This window comes from Macaca nemestrina, chromosome 13, assembly GCF_043159975.1.
Source record: "Macaca nemestrina isolate mMacNem1 chromosome 13, mMacNem.hap1, whole genome shotgun sequence".
In the NCBI taxonomy this organism is placed as follows: Eukaryota; Metazoa; Chordata; class Mammalia; order Primates; family Cercopithecidae; genus Macaca; species Macaca nemestrina.
Genome location: NC_092137.1, coordinates 104,418,734 through 104,442,453, shown reverse-complemented (window position 1 = coordinate 104,442,453; position 23,720 = coordinate 104,418,734). Strand labels below are relative to the sequence as shown.

General features: G+C 40.3%; 2 long non-coding RNA genes across 3 annotated transcripts in view; both read right to left on the bottom strand.

The window, feature by feature from the left end:
* Positions 1 to 23,720, bottom strand: part of LOC139357926 (uncharacterized) — a 108,567-nt gene that overhangs the window by 51,576 nt on the left and 33,271 nt on the right. The gene's annotated exons all lie outside the window — the stretch shown is intronic.
* On the bottom strand, positions 649 to 22,933 carry LOC105471733 (uncharacterized). Of its 2 annotated transcripts, none has more exons than XR_011611974.1 (5): positions 22,879 to 22,933; positions 21,094 to 21,193; positions 14,276 to 14,369; positions 6,718 to 6,797; positions 649 to 1,077 (listed from the first exon to the last, which is right to left on the bottom strand). It is a non-coding gene; the product is annotated as an uncharacterized lncRNA (long non-coding RNA). The 2 variants fall into 2 exon arrangements; XR_011611973.1 differs by lacking the exons at positions 21,094 to 21,193; positions 22,879 to 22,933 and adding exons at positions 17,617 to 17,779; positions 19,234 to 19,329.

The window sequence follows — 23,720 nt, the reverse complement described above, 5'->3', positions numbered from 1 at the left end:
TAAAGTCATCTGCTTTCGCTGGAAAGAATTTTCAAGTTGTGAGTATTTGATTTTTTTAACCCACATCGTACTTCTTCAAACACATTTCTTTTCAGCCATTTCCTCCAAAAGTCCCAGGCAGATTAACTGTATCCAGTAAAGTATGGTTAGCCTTTCTCTGATAGCCTCTCTGTATATACTCAAAAATTTCCAGTTCCATATAATATTTTTGTTTCACTACTATTCAAATACATAATTCCATTGAATCTTATGATAAAACCCCAAAAATTTGGAAAAGTACATATTTCTACAAATGATTGTAGCCATGCATATGTAGTCACACATTCTTTAACGAAGGGACATAATCTCATATTTCCAGACACAGTGTCTGAACTGTGCACATCCTAATACAACACCGATGGTATCTGAATCTTCTCCGTAGAAGTAGCTCAGTGTGTGCTGCAGCTGTCCATTTGGTTCCTGCAATATTCCAAGTCACGGAAAATTCTATTTGTTTATCCAAACAGTTGACTCAAGAACAGCTGTTCATTTGTGGATACTACCATGTTTTAATAAATCCCATTTCTCTTTTGTTTTCTTCAGACTATTAACATTTTCGTGGTAAATGGCCATGATAGAAAACTTAGTCATTTAAGAGCTAATATTTCTTTATTCATTTATTAAAGTCAATATTAATTAATTAATTTAATATTCTCCATTGTGCAGTAAGCTTTAAAAGGATTAAAGCCTAGAAAGCATGAGAAGAAACAGGATCTGACAGAAAAAAATTATTTATCCAAAAGTCTGCATATGACCAAATACAAAGAGTAGTAGAAGCAGCTGTCTCAGTTAGCTTTGTCCAAGACTTCCTTCTAAAACAGATTTCATTGGTTGTATTCATTCATCACCACCAGTAATAGGACATGTGGACATTATTTAACTCCTGATATACATCGAAGGCACATCCCATGTGTATTTTTACTTTTGTTAAAAATAAAAAAGAAATGTGATTCTAGTCAATAGAAGACTTCAAATAAACCCAAGTTAACGGATATTCTCCAAAGTAACTGGCCAGTGCACTTCAACAGTTTCAAGATCCTGAAAGATAAACAAAATTTAAAAAATTTGTCACACTTTGGGAAACAGTAAGGAAACAATAACTCACTGTCATATACTATCTTGGATTTTACCCTGGAATGTAAAAAGGGCACTATTGGAAAAATCAGTGAAATCTGAAGGAGATTGCAATTTACTTAACTAATAGCAGTGTATCTCTGTTAATTTTCTGGTATTGGTACTTAAACACCGTAATTATGCTTGATGCTAACACTAGAAGAAGCTACAGGAAGAGTATAGGGGAACAATCTTTACTGTATTATTTAAATTTTAAGTTTAAAAGCATTTCAAAATTAATTAAAATATATCTACAAAACTACAAAACATATGGATTCTAATTAAATAATTTCACAAGGGTCATCATATTTTCCACCTTTTCCTTTTTGTGTTTCTTATGTCTGTTAAAGACAATCTTGTCTGTCTTCATGTAGAGTATATTTATTTATATTCTCAGTCCTAGAATGTGTATAAGGCATTTTACAAATTGACTGTGTGTTCATCTGAGAATGTGAAGTCTGGGGATTACAGTTTTCTATTTGTTAAGAGTTTGGTTTCTCTTTAAACTGACGGTATAGAGTTCAAATTCTCAATTTCAAAATTATTTATTTTTGTAAATATCCCCATTCCCTTTCAATGTGGCTATTATAGTCATTTAAATTCAGTTTACAAGACATCTCTGTTTATGGTGTCACAAAGAGTTTATTAAAGCCTCAGCAAAAATAAACAACAAACCCAAATATAAGTATAAAGCTAAAAAATATCAATCCTATTTCAGCACTGTGGAAATTGGCAAAGCTTAAAAAAATTTTTAAATGTATATCTTTATAAGAAAGTGTAGTGCTCTGGGTAAGGACAGGAAATGTTTGAGGCCTTTTGCCTGGAACAGCTCCCTTTCACTCCAGCTTAGTCAGAGGTCTTTTGCCTGGAACAGCTCCCTTTCGCTCCAGCTTAGTCAGAGGTCTTTTGCCTGGAACAGATCCCTTTCACTCCAGCTTAGTCAACATGAATTGCAGAACTGGAGATTTTCCAACATGAGGATGGCTGCAGAAACCAGCAGCTTGCCATCAAAGAGAGTGGACGTGAGCTGTTGTGGAACAAGATCCTTTAGTGTTTCCAGCTAACTGTGATGAACTATGCAGGAAACGGACTGTGCAAGACCACAGCTTTGTTAGTTTAAGATGAGAGCCCTAGCTGGGGCAAGTGGTACCCCAGCTGAAAGTTACTAGTCCACTTCTGGTTTAAGACAGTTATAGAATTGCTGAGATAATCTCTGCACAAATTCCTGGTGACTTAAAAGCTGCAAGTATGAATAACAGAGATTGAAGGAGGCGTAGTGATAAGTAAAAACACAGGGAGGTAAGAAGTGATTGCATCTTGCATGCACTTTTCAGGCCACACACAGATGGAATGGGAGAAGGTAGATTTATGAGTTCCAGATACTTGAGCAAAACTTCTGCCCAAATCATGAGTGACCACTAAGCAAACACATATGCAGATTTTATAAATCTAAGCTAAATATTTAAATTAAGAATTAAAAATTAACAGAGATATCAGTGATCAAACATCATGGTAGGGGGTTGGGGAGGGAGCAGTAGATTCTTCAGTATAGGTCCAGGCAAGTTATTAAAATATATTTAACAATGCTCAGGACAATAAAATAGAATCCAGAAACACATGATCTAAAATGTACAGTTTTAAAATAAAAACCAAACATTCGAAGAAAAAGAGAATTGTGACCAATACTGAGAGAATAAAAACAAAAGAGAAAAAGTACCTGAAAAAATATTTGAAGAAAGGACTGTAGCAACTTTTCAAAAGTAATGAAATGCATTAATGTGTAGATTAAAGAAATTCAATAATGTCTGTTAGAATAAACACTATGAGATTCATAACTAAATATATTATAGTAAAAATGTTGAAAGACAAAGAGGAGAAAACTTAATGCATCAAGAAAAAACCGACACAGTATAAAAACTCAGGGAAACAATAATAAAACCATTGACTAATATTTTATTGTAACCCAGGGAGTATAGAAGATAATCAACTTCCAGGGGGAAAAAAGGCAGCCAAGAATTCTATTTCTAGTGAAAATATCCTTCAACAATAAAAGAAAAGGCCAGGCACGGTGGCTCACACCTGTAATGTCAGCACTATGGGAGGCTGAGGCGGGCTGATCACGAGGTCAGGAGTTTTAGACCAGCCTGACCAACATGGTAAAACCCAGTCTCTACTAAACATACAAAAATTAGCTGGGCATAGCGGTGCCTGCCTGTAATCCCAGCTACTTCAGAGGCTGAGGCAGGAGAATTGCTTGTACCCGAGAGGCGGATGTTGCAGTGAGCCGAGATGGTGGCATTGCACTCCAGTCCGGGTAAAAGAGTGAGACTCTATCTCAAAAAGAAAAAAAAAAAAAGAAAGAAAGAAAGAAAAGAAAACTAAAATTAAATAGCAGATATTTCTTACAAGATATTCAGGAGGAAGTTCTTCACAATTTCAGGAAATAAAAGCAGTCAGCACTCAAGCCCAGGGGTAGGATTGAAGCCACCCCACACAGCACACACAAAAAAAGCAGCAAGAAAGAAGTTAGACAACAACAACAGAAAAATGAAAGCAAACCAAAAAATACTCTTTCAATCCATGTGACTTTTCAGTCCAGAAAAACGCAATCTATTGTGATAGACACCAGAATGCCTGAATGACAGTTAGCATGGTTGGGATAGAAGAAGAAATAACTAAGATGGTGCATGAGGGAAGCATCAGGAGTATTTGGAATTTTCTAGGGTTTCATCTGGAGAGTGAATATACATAAACTTTAGTCAGTTGCACTTTTAAGTTTGGTGAGCTTTACTCTATGTGTTTTATCTCCATTAAGGAAAAAAAACTTAAAAAAGACAGAAACCAGACTCTTAAATTAACATTGAAAAGAATAATCAAATTTTAATAAAACTCAACCTATTAAAGAGAAGTGTAAAACATGCCTGAGAAAGTGAGAAAAAAATAAAAATCTATTAAAGAAAATGAAAGGAAACATTTAAATATGTCACTTCTGCCACTCAGGCAATATCAACTTTATCTTTATTATGGTCCTTCAAATGCAGAAGATATTTTATGTCACTTTGCTCACAACAGAGTCCCTGCACACTCCCCTTGGCTCTTTCCACACTGCTGCACCCACCAGGGGATTTGCATACTGTTCCCTCGGGAGGACCTTCCCTTGTGACTCTGAGATAAAACTCAGCTCTACCCTTGCCTTGACTGATCAGGACTCCTCAGTTCATCTTCTCACGATGAGACTCCCTGCTCAGCTCCTCGGGCTGTTGATGCTCTGGGTCCCTGGTAAGGATGGAAGGGAGAAGGAGGAGGAGAATGGAGTGGGAGGGTGAGCTCTTGGGGCCCTGCTGCCTTTCATGGGTATTCTGTCCCATGTTAGATGTGTCTTGTCCTCCAGGGTGGGGCATGTGGTGTTTAAATCAGTGACAGTGAGAAAGATTCTAGAAGGAGCAGGGGCCTGTGATCTGGAGAAGATTCTGACACAGAAAGAGGTGGATGGTGTGAGATAATTCAACTGACTCCCTTTTGCCTCAAAAATTTGATTCTTTGTGAAATTGGATGTTTTGGGATACAAACCAAAAATGCACTCACAAAAATAATGATTTTCATGAAAAACGTAACAGAAAACAAATAATGAAAATGCCTCGTAATGTTTGTTTATAATCTTGCACTTCTCTCTCATTACTTCAGGATCCAGTGGGGATGTTGTGATGACCCAGACTCCACTCTCGCTGCCCGTCACCCCTGGAGAGCCGGCCTCCATCTCCTGCAGGTCTAGTCAGAGCCTTCTGCATAGTAATGGAAACACCTATTTGCATTGGTACCTGCAGAAGCCAGGCCAATCTCCACGGCTCCTGATCTATAAAGTTACCAATCGGGAATCTGGGGTCCCAGACAGGTTCAGTGGCAGTGGGTCAGGCACAGATTTCACACTGAAAATCAGCAGGGTGGAGCCTGAGGATGTTGGTGTTTATTACTGCATGCAAAGTACAAAAGATCCCCCACAGTGGTACAGCCCCGAACACAAACCTCTCTGCTGGGTGGCCCAGCTGCCCACATGTGTTGTTTGTCGGGGGAGCAGGCACCATAGAGGGCAAAACAGTAAAGAATTCAGGGGGATGAGTTGCAGGAAGCTGCTCCTATGAGTCTTGGGGCTACACCTCAGGCCGAACCGCAGGAGAATGGTGGGGTCCAAGTGCTCACTGAGCAACCAGACATGATAATGGAGAAAACTGAATGAAAGTTCATCTAAATCCTCCTAGCCTTTCCTACATCTATTTTTCAACTGAAAGGATTCAGTGTAACGACTTTGTAATTAAGGCTACTTCATGTCAACCTAAGACTGATATTTTTTTTTGGATTTTCTTTTGTTTGAATAGTTACTGGTTATAGACGCAGCCGGGTTTGTTTAGTAACATAAAAACTGTTTCTCTTCTTCCTCACCTTCACACTTCCACATTTTCTTAGCATATGTCTCTCTCCAGCAAAGGGTCAGGCATAGCATTTTACACCACGATTTCAGGAATTACCCATGTCAAACAATGTACATTCCTGTTTTTGGGCTACTAGGTTGACTTTGTTAAATCCACTTAAAAACAAAAGTCATGTGTCCAATGTGTTTGACCAGTCTCAGGCACAGCAGGTTGAAATAAAAGGTGAGGATTTTGAATTGCAAATCAAGGGTTTTAGAAATAAATATTCAAGTTTGGAAGAATTAGGCAGCATGCGTGTTTTATGCCATACCCAACAGAATTTTGAAAAAAATTGGATAACGCATGGCAATTTTTTGCCTAATACAAAATAAGAATATTAAGATTTTGGACAGCAGCAGTGAAAGCAAGCATGAAGGACATGTGGCAGAGGTCAAGTGTTGGTGCAAACCCAGCTCTGTTGCTCATGTTTGCTGGGGTCCCTATACTGGTGTGGTTGGAGTTGAACTACTAACCAAGATGGAAACTTGTAAGTATTTCTTGGAAAGAATCAAGGTGTTGAATAGACCCCTGCGTGCCCTTCAAGGCTGTGCCCTGATGCCACTGCAGGTTCATAAGGTCGCTGTGCTTATTGTGGGGCTCTAGGAATTTAGTGACTCAAGGGTTACAGAAGTTCCCGTGCAAAAGTGAGGTTGGGTCATATCACCTTAGGACCTAAGGTTAGGTCATGTCACACCTTCCTAGTCAACCCAGCAAGACATAGGTGAGCTTCCAAAAATTGATTTTACGTATGTCCTATATCTGAGGATGAAACGAGAGAGAATGGTCATACAGGAGATGCCTTATATCATATTAGTTAAAATGTTAACTAGGGCTGAGCTATGGCTGGGAAGATCAGTAGGAGATTCATGATAGAAACCTAAGACCTATATTTTAGACCTGCATGAAGGACAATCAGTGCAGGAGTAGAAGGAAAACTCAGGAGAATATGAGAGCTTTCACTTTACGTTTCTCATCCAGTCACCAGCTACTCTTCCTAACCCACACCTCAGAAAATTTCTCAATATGAAATCCAGCCTGGTGTTAAGAACTCAGCTCTTGCCTATTCTGTTAAAGCAGCTCCAAGAAGTGCCAAACTTACGTGGGTTCTCCTTCCTCATAGAGTCCCTCTGCTTGGGCCACGCTGGAATCTCCACCCACACTCAACAGTTGGCAAGTTTCCTAAAATAACTCAATGAGAGAAAAACATCAATTGACCTAAAATGGTGCATATCTCCCATGAAATTTTAGGTAATTTGGTGTATTTTGTCTATAGTACTAGGTTGTCATTATAAACATGATTTTTAAAATTTATTATTTTTTTCCTGCTTTTGTTGAATTGCTTTTGTTTCTCTTCTAAGAACGACTACCTCATTCCTTTTACTTTTACATTTTAAATTAAGTTAAAATGGGAGAATGCCAACTTTGTTATTATATTATTAATAGAAGAAATTGATGTTGAGAACAATCAATAAAATGCACATGATATGATCACATCTATGTTGAAAATGAAGGAAAAATATCTGAAAAAATTATGGTAATTATTTCAGAGTTTACAGTATTTGATACCATGTATGATTTTGTATTCCAGTAATAAATACATAGAAAGGTATGCTTTAAATATACCACATTTAAAGAGTGCTCTAATAATATTTTTATCCAGAATGGAGACTATCAATTATGGTATTATGTAATGGTAGAAGTAATAAGCATTCGAATTAACAAACAAAAATGGTATATTATATTTATATTTTGAGTCCTATGGTTGTAGCCTTGGCCCTGTGCACATTTCTAGAGGCAGCAGGCCAATAGTGCTCACAGCAGTATCTGGCATCCAGTACCTGTTCTATCACTCATGCAAATGGTCTCAGCTAACCCAGCATGACGCTGAAGAAGTTGAGTATTGACATTATTGCTCTGAGCCTTGTTTTGCAGACTACTTTATAATCTGTTTTTCTATTATTAAATATAAACTTTGAATATATTTGGACAGAATTGGCTTATGATGCCTGTAATTAAGGAACTTCAAAGACATGTCAGGATATACTTAATAGGACAAATTAAGATATTTTGTTAATGTTGCACACCACCAACAGAAGATGAGTCAGCCTAAAACACCTCTTATAAAGGATGATTCCCAGGTGCCCTGGGGTGCCAGGTCTACTCAGTGTCAGTGGATGTGGGACAGATTTCTCACCCAGTATCAGTACTCTGATACTTGAAAAAGCTGAAGATGCTGGAACACCCTAGCATGACCCTCTCCCTGATGAGTCACAGCCTTGTATATTCTACTCCCACAGAGAGCAGGCAGAATCTAGGACTCACTTTTAACCAATATAGTATGGCAGGAGTGATGAGATGTATTTCCAATGATTGTGTTGTATTATATAACCGTCTGTCCTAGCAGACTGGAGTGAGACACTCCATGCTTTTCTTGAGCAAGCACAGAGCCATGTGTACATTGCTTATGGGAAGATCACATGGCAGGGAATTGCCCACAGCATCTAGGACCTGAGAACAACCTTCAGCCAGGATCCAATAAGAAGTTGAAGTCCTAAGTCATAGACCATGCAAGGAAATTAGTTCTACAGCAATCTGAAAGAGCTTTAAAGTGCATGTGTACTCAGGTGAGTCTCAGGTGAGAATGCAGTCTATACTGTGGTAAAGTCTTGTAAAACCTTATGGACATTCTTCTACATGTGACTTGCCAATTATCTGAGCACCTTTTGTTGAATAGTATATCCTTTCCCCACTTTATGTTTCTATTCACTTTGTCAAGGATTAGTATACTGTAAGTATTACTTTATTTCTGGGTTCTCTATTGTGTTCCATTGGTTTATGCATCTATTTTTATATGAGTACCATGCTGTTTGGGTGACTATGACCTTGTAGTATAGCATGAAGTTCGGTAATGTGATGCCTCCAGATTTGTTCTTTTGGCTTAGTCTTGCCTTGGTTATTTGGGCTTCTTTTTTGATTCCATATGAATTTTAGGAGAGTTTATTTTCTAGTTCTGTGATGAAGGATGGTGGTATGCCTTTGGGAACTGTACTGAATGTATAGATTGCTTTTGGCAGTATGGCCATTTTCACGATATTGATTCTACCTATCCATGAGCGTGGGATGTGTTTCCATTTGTTTGTGTCATCTATGATTTCTATCAACAGTTTCTTGTAGTTTTCCTTGTAGAGATCTTTCACGTCCTGAGTTAGGTATTTTCCTAAGTATTTCTCTGTTTTTGGAGCTATCATGAAAGGGGTTGAGTTCTTGATTTGACTCTCAGCTTGGTCGCTATTGGTATATAGCAGAGCTACTGATTTGTGTACATTAATTTTGTGTCCTGAAACCTTTCTGAATTCATTTACCAATTCTAGGACCTTTTTGGGTCATCTCTCACCTTATGTAAAATAAATTCAAGATGGATCAAAGACTTAAATCTAAGACCTGAAATTATAAAGATTCAAGGAGACAACATTTGAAAACGCTTCTAGACGTTGGCCTGGGCAAAGACTTCATGACCAGAAACTCCAAAAGAAATGCAAGAAAAAGAAAGATAAGTAGATGGGACTTATTAAACTAAAAAGCTTCTGCACAGTAAAAGAAATAATCAGCAGAGTTAACAGAGAACCCACAGAGTGGGAGAAAATCTTCATGATCTATACCACCAACAAAGGACTAATATCCAGAATTTACAAAGAACTCAAAAAAATCAGCAAGAAACAACAAACAGTCCTATCAGCAAGTGGGCTAAGGACATGAATAGACAATTCTCAAAAGAAGATATACAAATGGTTAACAAACATATGGAAAAAACTCAACATCACTAATTATCAGGGAAATGCAAATCAAAACTACAGTGCAATACCACCTCACTCCTGCAAGAATGGGCATAATCAGAAAAGCAAAAAGTTATAGATGTTGGGGTGAATGCCATGAAGTGGGAATGCTTTTACACTGTGGGCTAGAATTTAACTAGTATAAGCACTATGGAAAACAGTGTGGTGATTCCTTAATGAACTAAAAGTAGACCTATCTGATCCAGCAATCCACTACTAGGTATCTACCCAGAGGAAAAGAAGCCATTATACAAAAAAGATACTTGCACATGCGTGTTTACAGCAGCACAATTTGCAATTGGAAAAATATGAGACCAGCTCAAATGCCATATATATATGTATATATACATATATATACACATACATATATACATGTATATATACTATATACACTATATACACTATATATACTATATACACTACACAGTATATATAGTATATATACTATATACACACCTATGTATACATAGATATATGTATATATATACATACATATATACACATACATACATATATACACACACACACATATATATAGTAGAATACTACTCAGCCATAAAAAGGAATGAAATAATATTATTTCAACCACTTGGATGGAACTGGAGGCAATTATTCTAAGTGAAGTAACTCAGGAATGGAAAACCAAGCATCATATGTTCTCACTCATATGTGGGAGCTAAGCTATGGGGACACAAAGCTATAAGAATGATACATTGGATTTTGGGGACTTGGGGGAATGTGAAGGGACTGGCAAGAGATAAAAGACTATACACTGGGTACAGCATACATTGCTTGGGTTATGAGTGCGACAAAATCTCAGAAATCACCACTAAAGAACTTATTCATGTAACCAAATACCACCTATTCCCCAAAATCCCATTGAAATAAAAGTAAATAAACAGACAAATAAATAAATAAAAAACCTTAAGGACAGAAACAACTAAGCCGTGTGCACACTCCTGACTCAGAAACCAGGAGATTATAAATGGCTGTAGTCTTTTTTTTTTTTTTTGAGACGGAGTCTTGCTCTGTCCCCCAGGCTGGAGCGCAGTGGCCGGATCTCAGCTCACTGCAAGCTCCGCCTCCCGGGTTCAGGCCATTCTCCTGCCTCAGCCTCCCCAGTAGCTGGGACTACAGGCGCCCGCCGCCTCACCCAGCTAGTTTTTTTGTATTTTTTAGTAGAGACGGGGTTTCACCGTTTTAGCCAGGATGGTCTCGATCTCCTGACCTCGTGATCCACCCGTCTCGGCCTCCCAAAGTGCTAGGATTACAGGCTTGAGCCACCGCGCCCGGCCGGCTGTAGTCTTAAGCCAATAAATTTGTGGTAATTTGTTACATGACCATAAAAATTAACACACATGTTAAGAGTAAACATTGGATGGAAGAGCAGTGATGTCAGCAGATGGGCCCAGGCTTCTTCCCATTGTGATCTTAGGGTTCGCAAACACAGCAAGAAAGGAAGCAGGTGAGAACTGTTTGATCTCAGTGTCCTAAAGATCATAAAACATGACAAGTGAGAAATAAAATAGGCTTTGGTTTATTTTGGGGAGCAAATGCTTTTCTAAGTATAGTAGGTCACTGTGGGATACTTTGAAGATAGAGCATTCTTGTGATAGTATTTATTTTTTAAAAGATTGATGATTGTAGTTGGGCCATGAGGAGCAAGGAATACAGTCAACTGGGTAAAGTGAATCCTGGAGTAGTCTTTGGTTAGTGCAGATTGTTGAAAACATAAGCATATGGTACTCTATTTTGGAAGTAATGACAATGAACCTCCCAGATGGGAGAAGAGAAGGAAAGAGAGGGATTAGGAGTGACCTGGAGTTTTTTAGCATATGCTATTCTTTTGTGATTTACTGATGCAAAATGGATTTGGGACCTTCTAAATTAGGGATAATATAAGAGGAGTTTGTGAATGTTGCTCACTTCGGGATTGAGAGGACAATAAACACGCAGATTAAGTGGACGCGTTTGCAGGTGAGTAGAGTTTGGGGTATGAGGGAAAAAATTACATGCAGGAGGTCAGCAGTGCTTAGAGGGGAATTTATGGTAATACGCATGCATCTATGCATGTGCATATTGTTATAATTCAGATGTTTGTCCCCTCCAAACCTCAGGCTGAAATGCCCCTTCTGTTGGAGGTAGGTCCTGAGGGTGATGTTTCTGTTATGCAGGCAGATCTCTCATGAATGGCTTGGTGCCCTTCCCAAGGCAAAGAGGGAGTTCTCACTATATTAGGTGACTCTAGAGCTGGATGTTTTAAAGAGCAAATCAAAACCACAATGAGATACCATCTCACACCAGTTAGAATGGCGATCATTAAAAAGTCAGGAAACAACAGGTGCTGGAGAGGATGTGGAGAAATAGGAACACTTTTACACTGTTGGTGGGATTGTAAACTAGTTCAACCATTATGGAAAACAGTATGGAGATTCCTCAAGGATCTAGAACTAGATGTACCATATGACCCAGCCATCCCATTACTGGGTATATACCCAAAGGATTATAAATTATGCTGCTATAAAGACACATGCACACGTATGTTTATTGCAGCACTATTCACAATAGCAAAGACTTGGAATCAACCCAAATGTCCATCAGTGACAGATTGGATTAAGAAAATGTGGCACATATACACCATGGAATACTATGCAGCCATAAAAAAGGATGAGTTTGTGTCCTTTGTAGGGACATGGATGCAGCTGGAAATCATCATTCTCAGCAAACTATCACAAGACCAGAAAACCAAACACCGCATGTTCTCACTCATAGGTGGGAACTGAACAATGAGATCACTTGGACTCAGGAAGGGGAACATCACACACCGGGGCCTATCATGGGGAGGGGGGAGGGGGGAGGGGGGAGGGATTGCATTGGGAGTTATACCTGATGTAAATGACGAGTTGATGGGTGCAGCACACCAACATGGCACAAGTATACATATGTAACAAACCTGCACGTTATGCACATGTACCCTACAACTTAAAGTATAATAATAATAAATAAATTTAAAAAAAAATAAATAAAGAGCCTGGCACCTCTTCCTCACTCTCTTGCTCTCTCTCTCTCACCATGTGACACTCCTGCTCCCCTTTCTTTTCTGCAATGATTAAAAGCTTCCAGAGGCATCACCAGAAGCTGAACAGACACTGGTGCCTTGTTAGTACAGCTTACACAACCATGAGCCAAATAAGCCTCTTTTCTTTATAAATTGCCCAATTTCAGGTATTCCTTTATACTAATTCAAAACAGACTAATACAGGCATGCACATACATATGCATTTGTACAAATATACATCAACATGTGTGTGTGTACAACTAAAAGCATCAAATCAATAATCTCAACATTTACCTTATGAAACTACAGAAACAGGAGTGATTTAAATTAAAGGATTTAAAACCTGAAGAAAAGAAATACTAAAAATTAGAGCAAAAATTATAACATTAAAAACAGAGAAGGAATAGTGAACACCAAGCAAACTAAAAGCTAGTTCTTTGGAAAAAAAACAAAAAAAAAAAACAAAAAAAAACAACCTATATGGTTTATGTTCCAAGTGTTTGAAAATTTTCTGATTATATTTTCAAGATCGATTTCTAGTTTGATTTCTCTGTGGTCAGAGTACACACTTACTATAATTGTAATTATTTTAAATGTGTTGAAGTGTTCTGTGGGCAGGATACAGCCTATCTTGGTACATGTTCTGTCGGCACTTGGAAAAGTTTGAATTCCACTATTGTTGTTTGGAGTGTTCTATAGTTGTCAGTTTGATCCTGTGGGTTGATGATGTTGTTGAATGCATCTTTATCCTTGCCAGTTTCTGATTAGTTGTCCTATCAATTGCTGAGAAGAAGGATTAAATTCTCCAAGTGCAATTTTTGTTTATTTGTTTGTTTATTTTTGCCACATGCACTTTGTTGCTCTGTTGTTTGGTGCATACACATTTAAAGTTGCTTTGTTTTCTTGTAGAACTCTTTCTTCTTCATGTAATATACCTTTCTGTCCCTGGTAATTTTCTTTGGCTCTGTAGTCTATATATCTGATATTGATATTAATGACTTCTGATTTCTTTTTATGAAACTTAGTATGGTATATACTTTTTCTTTCTCTTGTATTCAACTTACTTGTACTGTTATATTTGATGTGTGTCTAATAGACAACATATAGTTGGGACTTTTCTTATAGATTCACCAATCTCTGTCTCTTTTCAAATTTCATAGTTTACATATTTAATGTTATTATTTTAAATTTTAAGTCTGCACTTTGGGGTTTTTTTCTGGCTAATCTTTTCTGTTGATCTGTTTTCTTATTTTTATTTCTAAAATTTCCATTTTTCCTTGGTTACATTTTGTATTTTCTTCCTGATGTTTTCTTTTATTTCATATTATTCAAGCATGTTTGCAATTGTTCTGTGATGCATTTTTATAATGGCTGTTTTAAAATCCTTTCAAGATAATTTTTACACACCTATTAGGTAGAGGTTACTATTTACTGATTGACTTTTTTCACTCATGTTGAGGTTTTCCTTGTTTGGGGTATGAAGAGTGCTTTTTGATTGATATCTGGACATTTTGGATATTGTGTTATGGTGCCAGCTTGAAATTTTGAACATTGAACAAGCTCCCTTATTTATATCACTGCCGTGGCTGCTGGACTGCAAAGAGGCAGATATTTAATCAGATAAAGCATTTGCTATTCTACTTCTACCTACAAGTATCCTAGTGTAATTTGTATACCTGTAGCTGCCCGGATTTCGGTCGAATATTTTTAATCAACTGAACTAGGGTCAGAGCAGACAACAATAATTTTAATGTGGCTATGGTTACCTTGAAAATAGTGATTTGTAATTTCCAGATCTGCAATCAAAAACGAGCATACATGAAAGATGCAGCTGAGGGAAGTATACCATAGGACACAAAGCTGAAAAAAAAAAAAAAAAGAAAGTAGCAAGTTGAGCATTGGAGTCTCCTGCTTTATAAGTACTCCTTCTGGAAGATCTGGAGCTGTGGCTTGGCCACCCACTAGTACTGGATACTTAAAGATGTTTTCCCTTTCTTACTTCCTTTTAATTATTCCCAATTTTACTTTATATTAACGTGTGGACAGTCACCGTCTGATTATGACATGTGTTCTTCACTGTCCCTCAGTCCAGACATACTCCCAGACATTCTCCTCTCACCAAAGAAGTGGCAGAAAACTATCACTACATGTTGGCTCTACTATTTAACTTTGTTAAAATAGATAATTATTTGGTTGCCTTTTTCTGTACTTGCGGGAGGAACCCTGCATTACCATAGGTTTAGGATTTCCTCTTGTGTTCCCAACTAGAAGCATCCACTCCTGGTTATCAGGACCTGTGGTGAGCAGGGTCTAGAATGGCATAACTGGAAACATGTATCCCCCAGCTGTGTTCCTGTGAATGATTAGAGAATTTGCTCCTACTTTTATCCATTTGCTTCCTGGATCATTCATTCAAGCTATCGTGGTCATCTGTTTAAAGATTCATCATTGCCTGAAGGAAAGCATCTAAAGTTTGTAGAATGTTATACCCACGTGGACATCTTTGGATAATGTATTTGGTAGGATGAATGGATGCCATAATCATGTGTCTAGAATTTCCCTTTTCCCCCAAAATATAGATTCCTGATTTGGAAGGCTCCCATATCAGAAAAATGTATACTCTCTGAGCACTAGAATAGCTAATTATCTGTGGGCAGGAAAAGCAAACATGTATCTAGAATACAAAAGAATCCAGGTGAAGATGCATCACAGCCACCTCCAGGGGACAGTGATCTGATATCCCAAATTATCACTCACTTGTTGATGACATTTGTCTCAACTGCTGAGAAGTCAGATTCCCAGAAGTGGCGATAGTGGGATCAATGCAGCTGGAGATGGTAGTGGTAAGGCATGGCTCATATCATTGTGTAAGTGCATAGTGCCCCCCAGGTCTTTATGGCTACTCTCTTTAGGAATCTATTATGCAAATACTGAGGAAGTTAAGAGAAAAGGCTGGATACAGTTAATCTGCATAGTGGTAGATGAGTCTTCCAGTATGGATGATTCTTTGATGTCTTATCTGTGCCAATATTTTCTGCTGTATTGACATAATAAATTAAATTATCTGCCATAATTTTTTCTCACATGAATGTATCTCCATGCCTCTTCTCTTGAGCTTCTTGTCTCTGATTTTCCAAGCTTCTTTTCCAGGACCTTGGCCAAGCAGCTATTCAGGAATCCATGTGTATACTTGACTCAAGACACTTCTTTATCCACATAATTGGATGAAGATATGCTCTGCTCAAGTCCACGGTAACTCAAGGGAATATTTCACAGCCACTTATGATTGTGGCCATTGTGTGAGCACAATCCACATTACTTGCACAAATATATGGTGCTAATCTATTCAAGAAGAAGCCTAGCTTGTTTTTATTTTTTTGTTTGTTTGTCTTTTTTTTTTTTTTTTTTTGGTCCTCCCCTGGTTAGCTGATTGGGGAAACCCATGAGGTCATAGGAGTGAGCTGATGCAGAGGTGTTAGGGTGAGAGAAGGAAGTGATACAGGGAACTTGAGCACCTGTCCATGGAAAAGAAACAGCTTAAATTCAGTCCCCAAAGTAACATCTCCATTCTAATGTTGAGTGGTGCTGAAACTTACCTGACCTTAAAAATTGGTGAGAATGACATTCCCAGTTTATGAGGGGCAGCTTAGCCACACAACTACTTAATTCCTCATAAGCATGTCTATCAGGACCCTGTGACATTATGGAAGCTTCATTTTGAACAGTACAGTTTTGGGGGTTTCGGTTTCTTTGCTTGTTTTCTGGGCATTTCATGGTCTTGCTCTAGAATCCTAGAGATTTCTGCTGTGACTTTTTTTTTTTAATTTTGAAGTTTGCAAGAGAGTTCACAAAGTGCCCCTATCTAATGCAGATGCATCTAGCACCAAGCAATGTGCTGGATCATTTGGCTCAGGTGACAGAGCCACTTGTATCAAAAGCCAAAACCTGCATCAAAACCTTTCCCTTCTCTGAGCTAACTCCAAAGAGATGCCTTTCAAGTTAGTTTAATAAATGGGATGATGTAGTTGACCCAGGCATGGAATTTGTTATGTCAACACTCTAGTGAGGCCTTATCAACACTGTGCTGCATTCTCAGTGGTCGGAGATGTAAGGTGCAATTATTTGTCCTTGCCTTGAAGAAGATGACTCACATTCCTTTCCTAAAGACTACATCTTCCCCAGTATGACAGGCTTTTCAAATTTTGGGGATTGCTTTTCACCCTCTAGAGCATACGTGTTTTCACAATAAATCCAGAGTCCTTATAATGTCCAGTTCATCATGTCTACTCAAGATGATGACATCAATATAGTGCTATATAGAGTGATGCTTTGTGAAGTGTCCACAGGATCAAAGTTTCTTCAGCCCTCATTGGGACAAAGAGCAGGAGAGTTAACAAAGCCCTGGGCCAAGACTGTAGATGTGAGCTGCTGTTCACCCCAGATGACTGCAGACCCTCCCACAGGCTGTGATGGACTCTGCCTTCACTCTGCAGGTGGGCCCTGGGTGTGGTCAAGCCCTGCTGGAGCCACAGCATCGCTCATCTACAGGTGGCAGCTGAGGGCGCCTCTCACCCTCACAGAAGGGGCGGGGAGGGCACTCTTCTGACAACAGTGATGTCTGTTATTTAAATCCATATGGGGTCATCCCCATAATTGCATATATCATTCTTCTTACATTGAAGTGGTCCTGTATGTTGTAACAGACTATTTCTCAGAATGTGGCATGAGCAAAACTGACAAGTCAAGGCAGCAAGATGTTGCCATCACAACTCCTTGGGTTTCTGCTGCTCTGGGATCTAAGTGAGAATATTTCCACAAAGCTTGATGGGGGTATAATTTCAATCCATAATTTTGGGAACCCTGCACTGTGTGAATTTTGGCTTGCTTTTTATATCCACAATTTTAATTCATTTTCTTTCCTGTTGCCTAACTACATTAGTGGTGACTTCCACATACATAGAGCTCTGCTGTGCTAATGCTTGCTGTGTATTTTCAGTCTCCAGGTGTGAGGTTGTGCTGAGCCAGGCTCCAACCTTCCTGTCTGTTACTCCAGGGGAGACAGTCACCATCACCTGCTGAGTGAGTCAGGGCATTGGCAACTACTTACACTGGCACCAGTAGAAAGAAGATCAGGCCCCAAAGCTCCTCACCAACTATTCTTCCCAGTCCATCTTGGGGTGCTCCTGGAGGTTCAGTGGTAGTGGATCTGCTACTGACCTTGCTTGTTACTCCTACAAACATGTTTTTCCATGTCCAGTTGGCTTTTTCAACTATAAAAGTAGTTAAATGTCTTTAGTTAAGGGAAACTCACCATATTTTTTTCCAATAAAGTAGAACAAACATAGTTTTTCATTTAATAAAGTTTCACTTAATGTCAGCATTTTCAGGAAGAAGTAAAATCCACCAGTGAAGGTTAGGTGCACATGAGTAAAGAAGACAGTTTTGGGTCCCAAGTACTGATATTCAGTAGGGGAAAGAGCCACGCAGGAAGAATAACCGCATAATAAAAGTGCATAGAATAATTTATGTAGTTGACACATTGTGTAAAAATCAGGAATGGTATGTGGTGTCTGGAGGCTGAGGCCATTTATTTGTGCTCATCAGGGAAGGACCCAGGGTCAGAGTGAAGATTCATCTCAGTGGTGAGGAGGCAGCCAGGTGACCACAGAAACAGCAAAGACCACAGGATCATTATAGGAAGGGCAGGGACCACTGTGCACTGAAAAAGTCAACAAGATCTAAAATAATCAGATGCCTTCTGTGATTTTCATTCCCATAAAGTTAAAATTTACTGTAATATCGTATATCATACACCTTGGTCTGGGTCACATCCATGGCATAGAATGTTCCCTGGTTCAGAATTCGGAAGGCCAGGTCTTTCCTTTGTTGACAGTTCGCAGGTTTCCCAAAGCCCTTCCCCACCACTCAAGCCCTTATCACTGGGTCGGTCTCTGCCTCTGAGTTGGGATCACCATAGGCAGGGGCAGCACTGGACACTGGATATGGGGCTCTGGCCCTCTGCATTGTAGTTCCCTGGTTTCAGCTATGGGGCCTCCATGTGACAGGGTTCATATGTCCCATGGAACAATGGCTCAGATTGAGGCCATTGTTCAGGGAGCCCAGCATTCACCGCCTACTTGATCAGTCAGCAGGACTCTGCTGGGAAGCCTATGGAGAGGGGCATCATTAACTGGGGAAGATCTGTGTTTTGTTTCCACCTCGGATTCTATGGGCAAGTATGTGGGCCCCAGTCTCCAACTTCCCAATCAGTGTCTCCAAGAGAGGCACTTTCTATCACCGGCCTGGAAGGAGCAGAATCCAGGGAAGGTTCCTGAGATCCACCCATGTGCTCTGTCTACCTTGGCCATGGCCCACCCCAGCTTGGTACCCTGGTCCTGGGACACACCTTTGCTTAACAGTTAGAAGCTTGGGTGTCCCAATGACATTACTAGTTATTACTGTCTACAGCTGTGCTGTTCCACGTGGTAAACACTAGCAGTGCATAGCCACAAACATGTCAATTAGAAATACTTAAAATTAGAAATGTAGCTTCTCAGTTACATCAGGAACATTTCATGTGCTCAGTAACCACATGTGACTAATGACTAGCCTATTGCACTTCAGAAATATAGACATTTTCATCATCTTACAAAACGACTTTGCTTAGCACAGACTTAAATGATAACATCTGATCACTCGCAGTGCTATAGCTGACAGCACAAACCTCAGCAGTTGTTCTTTTGGAAGATCAGGTGGCCCCGGATGCTTCCTCAGCTCGGAAAGCTACTGTGGTTCTCAGAGTTGCTCTGGAAGTGGTTCTGGGATGGGAGGAATGAGGCTGGGTTGACAGATCCAAACCAGGGGCCTTCAGCTTCTCACCCAAGTCCCTGCCATTATGCCCTACAGGGTTCTTTACAACCCACTCTTTTTTCCAGAACCACATCTTTGGCATGTCACATGGATCCCAGAATCTAGCCACCCTAATTGTTTTGTGACAAATATTTTTCCTGCATACCGTTTGTCCTCAACTAGATGACTGGTTTACTGAGGGGAGGGACCATTTCATGTTTTCTACAAAATCTGTCCTAGTGATGGATGTCATAGGATCAACTCCATGAATACCCATGAAAAGATTTCATCCATAGTCAACACTCATTGGACCCTAGAATCTAAAATCCTGTAAGATGCTATGTTAGAAAGTGGCCAATAGATGGCAGACAAACACCATAATAAACAAAAAATAGACCCCCTGATCTTAAAAGTAATGAGGAAGTGAAAGTGATCATGTCCCCTTAGGGACCCGGAGCCCTAAGGCTGGACTGGGGTCTCCTGCGTGACATGGTTCGCCTGGGAGGAGCTGCCAGTGAGTTTAGTGATGGGAAATCTCTGTGCTCTGAGACCGGAAGCCTGATCTGGCCCCTCCCTACCACCTTGGCTGGGTCCCCAAACCCCTCCGCTTATGGACTGAACTATGTTTCACAAATTCCGATTTGGAGTCTCTTACCTCCAGTATGGTTGCAGATGGAGAGAGTCTATAAGGAGGTAATTAGGGTTAAAGAGGTGATCAGGGCGGGATCCTGACACCACAGGATTAGCGTCCTTATGAAGAGAGACACCATAGAACTCTGTCCCTCCCCCACCCTCCCTGTGTGCCCTGAGGGACAGTCATGTTGGGACATGGCCAGAAGGTGGCATCTGCAAATTAAAGAGAGAGTCCTCATCAGAAAGAAAACCTTTCTGGACCTTGATCTTGGACTTTCCAGGCTCCTAAAGTGTTAGAAATAAATGTCTGTGGTTTAAGCCATGCAGCCACATCGATTTTGGTGTCAAAATCCCTGCAGACTCATCCACCCTCCCCACCCACTCTGAGCAGGATCAGCTTCAGGAGGCCCTCCTGGACATGAGGCCCCACTTTGCTTCTCCTGCTGCTGTTCTGACTCTCTGGTGAGGAGGGAGGACTCCGGCTTCATCCTCAGTTTGTTTGCATTAAGCAGAAAGACTTACTTGTTTTCAGCCTGTTTTGCTTCCTGAGTGAAATTTAATCAAATGGAATGAACTACTTCTTTGGTATTAATATTTGGGAATGTTCATGTTTGTTCCTCACTCAGATGCCAGTGGCAACATTGTGTGGACCCTGTCTCCAGCCCCTATCCCTGTGTCCCAGGTGAGAGGGTCACCAGCTGGGCTGACCAGGGTATGAACAGCATCCTAGTCCAGCTTCAGCAGAACTGAGGCCTGGTTCTGAGCTCCTGATGCCCCCTGGAGACCATGCCTGCTCTGGTCATTCTGGCTATCAGCATCCAGACTGCCTTCCGGGGGCATGTGCCCCCTCCTCCTGTCATTACTGGTACACAAATCTCACCCCAGCTGCTCATCTGCCTGGGGTCTGCTGAAGATCTGGGGCCTTCTCAGTGGAGCAGAATGGGAGGCAGCTCTGAAACCACAAACTCCCTTCTCTTCCCACCTGCTTCCCACCTTCTGTGTGGGAACTTCCAGTGCATCTGGTGAGCATCACGGAGTGGAGAATGTCAATGTGTTTTCTCCCACATCCTGCTCTGAATTTATGAGGCCAATTCATCCTCACCTCACACACGAGCTGCCCTTGTCTTCAGGGATTCGATCCTTGTTTCTCTCACATCCTGGCACAGTGTTGACACCTTAGTTCTCACTTCACTCCATGAATCCTTTGGGAAACATCATGGTCAACAAATCGTGGTGCTTGGATAACAGACAATAAAATAACAAGTATTCAGAAGTTTGTGCATGGGGGAGAAATGACCCATTCTGAACAGTGTCTCAATAGCTGGGTGAGCCGTAGAAGCTGGTTAGAGAGATCCCATATGGCTCCAATCAAAGGGGAGGCTGCTAACGAGCTGTGGGGTGCTTTTGTCCTGTGATCACCCCTGTAATCCTGTCTTATAAGCCACACATGACCTAATTCTATGAGCCACATGTGCTGCTCTGTCGATCAGGGGCCCAGGGGAGGAAAAGTCCACGGTAAGCTCTGGGCACAAAACATCCCTCTACCAGGAGCCGAGGCCCACTCCCTACCTCCTCCGCACCTGCTGCTTCATGTTCCCCAGACTCCCATTGAATCTCTCAGCATCCAAAGCCATCTATGAGTCAGTGCTTGACCCAGCAAGGAAATGAGGGGGGTTCTGAGTCTCCTGACCTTTGGGCTCTGTAGTGGGGAAGGGGCCATGGGGTGGGGCACCATTGCTGGGTTTTCATGTTCAAGCTCAACTTATCAAAGTTTAAAACCATACCTTAGAACAACAATTAATATTATATTTATTTACATGAAATGGCATATTATATTTATTATGTATGCACAGTATATACAAATGTATTAATACAACTTATATCTGAAATGTCATAGATATATATTTAATTTGTAAGGTATGTTACAAATACATATATACAGGTACAAATAATTTACTTTTATTTATTTAGCATGTGCTTCCTTTCCTTCTAACTATAACAGAGTCTAGCTGAGTAAAGACTCTGGAGACGTTTGATGACCCTCCCTCCTTTGCACTAGCAGGGTCCCCGCCACTCAGTATCAGTGAGGACAAGACTGAGGAGAGCTGGCCTAGGATCCCAGGCCCTGCCCCATGGTTTTTGTCTCTTACACTTTTACCCTGGATGCAGGGTTCCTGACAGAGGTTGCATTTGGAAGGTTTACAAAGAAAGGCTTCCAGAGTGTTAGTTCTGGATTCTGAGGAGGGTAAGTGGAAGGTGGGTCTGGATTTCCAGCATGGAGGAGGCCAGACCAAGTCTTAGGAAAGGCTCTAGTGTGGGAAGAAAGGACTTAAAACTCAGACCTGTGGCCACAGCCTCAGGAACCCAAGAGTGGACACTAACAAAATGGGCTCGGGGAAAACGCAGACTAAAGATGTTATAGTCAACTGTAATCTTATCTTTCAAATGCTACACATAAATATTGGTGGGAGATTTTATGGTGAAAATAACACACAATGAGCCCCACTGCCTACAGTCAGTTACCTGTTTGTTGTAGAATAACTATTGAAAAATTTGATTTTAAATCACATCTGGCTACTAACATATTGCACAGCCTCTTAATTCTATGATACTCAAGAGTGCATAAAATAAAAAGGGATTGGAGATATATATATATATGTGTGTGTGTGTGTGTGTGTATGTGTGTGTATATATATATATGTATGTATTATACACACACACACACATTTCAAAGCGAATTATGTGGTTCAACCCTCAGGACACTCCATGGTGTTCACAGGGCTGCAGTGCACAGCTGAAAAAAACAATTATCAGAGCTCATGGTTGGTTTGCACAGTCACGTGGTCAGCGTGGGCTGGGCTGGGATTTGAATCTACATATATCTGACCTTAGTGTGTTCCTTCCATGTGACCACTTTCATCTCACAGAAGAGCCCACAGCCTGTAAAAAGGGAGAAGAAACCATAAGGACAGTCTGGAATCCACAGCACCCTGTGGCCTCTGACTCATGCTGTGCTCACCTTAATCTTCAATTAGCTTTATTTGCAGTTTTCTAATCAAAGCACAAGTCTCTCTGAGCCTCTACAAACTGCAAATGACTGTATTTTAGATTTCAGAGCTGAGACACATCTTGATTCCCTCGACCTCCAAAATGCCTCTTTCTCTTCGATCTGTCTGACTCAATTCTTCCCTCTCAGATTGTGTCATGCAAATTTAATTTGCCCTCCATATATGAAAACAAACAACCTGGCCTTTCTCATCTGCTGTGAGAGCTGACCCCTAGGCTCTCAGATACACATATTGTACAAGAGCAAATCACAGGATTTGACCCCAGAGATTCTCTATCTTAGAAGAATTCTGATGCTACCTCCCCTTACAATATAGTGATCTCCAACTCCTGTCAAAATGGACAGCAAATGATAGCAAGGTGGAAATATTTTGGAGAACAGAGGACAGCCATGCACTCAGAAAGACTGAAGCCATCTCTTCCTCTTGCATTCGTTTTCTATTGCTCATGAAACAAATTACCATAACAATACTGGATTGATACAACACAAATCTATTATCCTATAGCTCTAAAGGTCAGAAGTCTCACTGAGCTAAAATTAAGGAGTCAGTAGGGCTCCATTCCCTCTGGAGGTTCCTAAGGAAGAGAATCTGATTTTCTGCTTTTCCTCATCAAGATGCCCCAACATTGTCTGTTCTATAGTCTCATCCCCCATTACTCATG